This window comes from Dromiciops gliroides, chromosome X (genome assembly GCF_019393635.1).
Source record: "Dromiciops gliroides isolate mDroGli1 chromosome X, mDroGli1.pri, whole genome shotgun sequence".
NCBI lineage: Eukaryota > Metazoa > Chordata > Mammalia > Microbiotheria > Microbiotheriidae > Dromiciops > Dromiciops gliroides.
In genome coordinates, this window is record NC_057867.1 from 65,138,363 (window position 1) to 65,144,362 (window position 6,000).

A 6,000-nucleotide genomic window follows, 5' to 3' on the forward strand; every position below is an offset into this window, starting at 1 on the left:
AGGCAAGCTATATACAGGATAAATAGGAAATAATTAAAAGTAGGAAAGCATTGGAATTAAGAGGGGTTGGGAAAGACTTCTCGGAGAAGGTAGGATTTAAATTGGGACACTTTTTGAGGGGGGGGCAGGGCAATGAGGGTTAAGTGACTTGCCCAGGGTCACACAGGTAGTAAGTGTCAAGTGTCTGAATCAGGATTTGAACTCAGGTCCTCCTGAATCCAGGGCTGATGCTCTATCCACTGTGCCACCTAGCTGCCTCCTAAGGTGGGACTTAAAGAAAGCCAGGGATGTCAGTAGTTAGAATGGAGGAGGGAGAGGTTTTAAGGCATGGGGACAGCCAGAAAGAATGCCCAGAGCCAAGAGGTGGAGTTGTCACTGGATTGAAGAATACATGTTGAGGAGTAAGGTGCAAGAGGACTGGAAATGTAGGAGGGACCTAGGTTATAAAGGGCTTTGAATACAAAATAGAGCATTTTGTATTTGCTCCTGGAGGCGACAGGAAAGCTCTGGAGGTGCAACATGATCAGACCTGGGCTTCAGGAAAATCACTTTAGTGGCTGAGTGGAGAAAGGACTGGAATGGGGAGAGACTTGAGGCAGGACAACCCACCAGCAGCTATTGCAATAATCTAGGCATGAGGTGATGAGAGCCTGCACCAGAGTGGTGCCAGTGTCAGGAGAGAGGGGGCATATTGAAAAGATGTTGCAAAGATGCAGTCAATGGACCCTGGCAACAGATTGGATATGGAGGGGGAAAGTGAGAGTGAGGAATCCAGGATGATTCCTAGATTACAAGTCTGAAGGACTGGGAGGATGGTGCTGCCCTCTACAGTAACAGAAAGTGGGAGTGGGGAGTGTTTAGGGGGTGTGAGAATTGGAGTGACACCCCCTGCTGGAGAGATACTGTAGGAAAGCTCCGCCATGAGGAGAAGGCATCTGAGAACAAGCCACGTGACTTGGAAGGTCAGTTCCTTGGTGTCAGGAAGTGACATTTGCTCGTGGGTACTGTCGATCAAAACTACCAGCCAATTAGCTTGAAGCTGTGTGTGTGTGTGTGGGGGGTGGGGGGTGGGGGGGGACGGGCTGTTTCCTTTTTCGAGAGAGGCTTCTGGGACAAAGAAGGGGCGAGAGGCTCTCTCTTTGGCCAGGCCTCGTGTGGAGTGGAGCAGAAATGCCGGCTCCCTTAGATAGATAGATGAAGGCACCTTGGCCTCTTTCTCTCTCCTCATCAAATTCTTATGCTCCTTAATAAATGCTTAAAGTCTAAACTCTTGCTAAAGCTTCTAATTTATTGGTGACCACTCATTAGATTTGTCTAGCTAAAAATCTAATGAGTGGTGGCCAATAAATTTATCGGCGGCCACTCATTAGATTTGTCTAGCTAAAAATCTAATGAGTGGTGGCCAATAAATTTATCGGTGGCCACTCATTAGATTTGTCTAGCTAAAAATCTAATGAGTGGTGGCCAATAAATTTATCGGTGGCCACTCATTAGATTTGTCTAGCTAAAAATCTAATGAGTGGTGGCCAAAAACTTAGAAGCTTTAGTAAGAGTTTAGACTTTAAGCATTTATTAAGGAGCATAAGAATTTGATGAGGAGAGAGAAAGAGGCCAAGGTGCCTTCATCTATCTATCTAAGGGAGCCGGCATTTCTGCTCCACTCCACACGAGGCCTGGCCAAAGATAGAGTCTCTCGCCCCTTCTTTGTCCCAGAAGCCTCTCTCGAAAAAGGAAACAGCCCGTCCCCCCCCCCCCACACAGCTTCAAGCTAATTGGCTGGTAGTTTTGATCGACAGTACCCACGAGCAAATGTCACTTCCTGACACCAAGGAACTGACCTTCCAAGTCACGTGGCTTGTCCTCAGATGCCTGCTCCTCATGGCGGAGCTTTCCTATAGTATCTCTCCAGCAGGGGGTGTCACTCCAATTCTCACAGTGGACAGATAATGAGTTCTGGTCTGGACACACTGAATTTAAGATGTGTATGGGATATCTAGTACCAGATGTCTGAAAGGCAGTTGGAGATTTGAGAATGCAGATCAGCAGAGAGATTGGGGCAGGAAAGGTAGATTTGGGATAGAGCATAAAGATGGTACACCCATGGGAGCTGATGAAATGATCAACAGAAGTAGGATGGGGGGCAGGAAGAGGGCCTAGGTCAGAATCTGTTTTTTAACTAGATCTATTTTTGCTTTTGCTTTGTCTGAAATCACAATTGGTACCCCTGTTTTCTTTGCTTCAGCTGAAGCATACCAGATTCTATTCCAGCCCCTTATGTGTGTACCCTGTGTGCATCTCTCTGCTTCAAATGTGTTGCTTGTGAACAGCATATTGTAGGATTTTGGTTTTTAATCCATTCTGCTATTCACTTCTGTTTAATGGGTGAGTTCATCCCATTCACATTTATAGTTATGATGACTGTTTATTTCCCTCCATGCTATTTTTCACCTGTTTGTCCCCCCACACTTCCCCCCACCCTTTCCCTTCTCACAAGTGTTTTCCTTATGATTACTGCTTTCCTCAATATCTCCTGCCTTGTATCAGTCCTCCCTTCCCCTTCTATTTCCCTGTCCCTTTTAAACTTCCTTATAGGAGCCTTTTCAAGTTAGTTACAAGGGGCAGAAGAGAAATAGAACCATAGTTAGCAGGGATGGAAGGGTGAAGTGAGAGTTTTTTCAGGATGGAGGGAGGGGCATGGGTATGTTTGTAGGCCACAGGGAAGGAGGCAGTCGAGAGGAAGATGTTAAAAATAAGTGAAAGAGTGGGAATGACAGAGTGGCCATCTGTTGGAAGAGGTGGGATAAGAGGGGATCCCCTGAACAAGTAGAGGGGTTAACCCTGGTAAAGAGCAAGATCACCTCATCATGTGAAACAGGGGTGGAGGAGGAGACAGTGGCAGAAGGTGTCTAAATGATAGGAGATGAGGAAGAGCGGAGAAGAGTTAAGAGGCCATATGGAATGGACTCAATTTTTCCTATAAACTATTAAGCAAAGGGAAGCCATGAGGCTTGAGGCTTGAGGAAGGATGAAAACACCTGGAAGAGCTGCTGTAGAGAGTGAGCTGATAAGAAAAGTATGGTAGGATTGCCTAGGAGCAGTGAGCGCCCAGTTGACATTATGTAATATATAATTGTAGTGGACCTATTCAACAGAGTTGCAGGGTTTTTTCACCTTCAGCAGTACATGCGTAGGCACAAAGGTGCCAAATGGTTGGAGAGATCCAAGGCTGAGGGTTGGCTGGGTGTAATCAGCAACAGGATAAGGGGGCTAGGGATTCAAGAGAGGAGAGCAGTGTAGGTATGAATTGGTTCACCAAGGGGTCAAGATGGGGAGAAGAGGAGAAAGTGGCTAGTGCAGAACAGAGATCCTGGGAGAGAATTGAGGGGTCAAGGGATTGGAGATCATGGTGATAATGAAGAGTAGTATTATATAAGGGAAGGGAGAGGGGGAGAGGGGGAGAGGGGGAGAAGGGGAGAGGGGGAGAAGGGGAGAGGGGGAGAGGGGGAGAGGGGGAGGTGAAAAGCCAATAGATTATGGTCAGCTAAAGGGATTTTAGAATTTTTCAACGTGGAGATGGTACACTTGTGGATGATAGCAAGATCAAGAGTACGACCATCTTTGTGTATGGCTGAGGTGGGGTGGAGGTATAGCTCATGGGAGGTCAGTAGGTTGAGGAACTAAGTGGCTAGGGTATTTGAGGGAGAATTAATATGTATGTTGAAGCTCCCTGGTATAAGGGCAGGAACTGGGGAGGAGAGAGAAATCTCAAACTGGATGTCTCACAGACATATCAAAATTAACTTGTCCAAAACAGAATTCATTATCTTTACCCCCTAAACCTTTCCATCTTCTGAACTTTCCTCTTAGTATTGGGGATACCATAATCCTCCCAATTCACCATCTTCACTCAAACTTGTTGCCAAGTTTTTTCATTTCTATCACTGTAACCTCTCTCAACCCCCCTCTCTCTTTTAAATTTAAAACAATTTTTATTTCCAGTTCTGAATTCTCTCTTTCCTTCCACTCTCTCCCCATCCGTTGACAAGGCAAGAAATAGGCTAGCAATTATACATATGAAGTCATGCAAAATATATTTCCACATTAGCCATGTTGTGAAAGGGGAAAAAAGCAAGAAAAATGAAGTGAATAATATGCTTCAAGCTGCACTCAAAGTTTACCAGTCCTCTCCATGAAGGTGGATATGACTTTTCATCATGAATCCTTTGGAACTATCATGGATCACTGTATTGATCAGAGTAGCTGAGTCTTTCACAGTGGATTGTCATTTCAATATGTAAATTGTTTTACTGTTTCTGCTCACTTTCCTTTTCATCTGTTCCTTTAAGTCTTTCCAGGTTTTTCTGAAACTGTCCCTTTCATCATTTCTTATAGTACAATTATATTCCATTATAATTCCTTACTATAACTTGTTCAGCCACTCCGAATTTGATGGATATCCCCTAAGTTTCTAATTCTTTCCACCACAAAAAGAGCTGCTATAAATATTATTGTACTTTTGGTTTCTTTTCCATTTTCTTTGATTTCTTTAAGATATAGGGCTAGTAGTGGTACTGTTGGGTCAAATGGTATAGAGAGTTTGGACATACTTCTAAATTGTTCTCCACAATGAGTATATCTTGCATACATAGTTATATTTTCTTTTTATCCTGAGGACTTAACACAGTTCCTGGCACAAAATAAGTGTGCATAAATGCTTACCAATTTGATATGATGAAGATGTTTAAAGATTATCTAGTCTAATCCCTTCATTTTACAGAGAAGAAAGGTGAGGCACGGAGCGTTAAATAATTGCCCCAAGAATGGAGAACTAGGATTTGTATTCAAGTCCTCTGACTCTGGGCAACTAGGTGAAGCTGCAGTGATAGAGTGCCAGGCCTGGAGTCAGGAAGACTCTTCCTGAGTTCAAGTCTGGCCTCAGACATGTACTAGCTGTGTGACCCTGGGTAAGTTGCTTAACTCTGTTTGCCTCAGTTTCCTCAACTGTAAAATGAGCTGGAGAAGGAAATGGCAAACTGATCCAGTATTTTTACCAAGAAAGCTCCAAATGGAGTCATAAAGAGTTGGACACAACTGAAAACAACTGAACCTCTGATTCCAGGTTCAGCACTGGATATCACTTATCAAAGACTGAGTAGGGAGTGATGGAAAAATAAGTAGAGGCAATAAGTATAGAAAGCATTTTTTATTTTTAAAAATACATTTTTGATATATTTTATATTTACATAATCCAGATTTCTCTTATTACAAATTAAAAAATTTGCTTTTTTAGCTTTGTTTTTAAATTAAAATTTTAACTTTAATTTTTAATTTCCTTTTTTGCATTCATTTTTATTTATTTATGTATTTATTTTTTGCGGGACAATGAGGGTTAAGAAGACTTGGCCAGGATCACACAGCTAGTAAGTGTCAAATGTCTGAGGCCGGATTTGAACTCAGGTCCTCCTGAATCCAGGGCCAGTGCTTTATCCACTGTGCCACCTAGCTGCCCCCCTCTATTCACTTCTTTTTTTATTGTTTGTTTTTTGGGGTTTTTTGGCAGGGCAATGGGGGTTAAGTGACTTGCCCCGGGTCACACAGCTAGTAAGTTTCAAGTGTCTGAGGCCTGATTTGAACTCAGGTACTCCTGAATCCAGGGCCAGCACTTTAACCACTGCACCATCTAGCTGCCCCCCTACTCACTTCTTATAAGTCTTCTCAGGTCTTTCTGAAACCTTTTTGTAATTTTTCACACCACAATAGTATTCCATCATAATACTTTTTTAAAAAATAAATTATTTTTTCTGAACTTAAGAAATGAAATAAGCATTTCTGTAGCAAAGTGAGATAGAAAGAGAGCATTCCTCTGAGACTGTCAATTCACTATGTACAACTTGATATTCCTTTCAAATATACCACCCAGTTATCATGCAGTTTTTTCTTCCTCCCACCCCCAAACTTCAAGACGGCTACTTATTAGACATAAATCTGTATGTTCGTGTG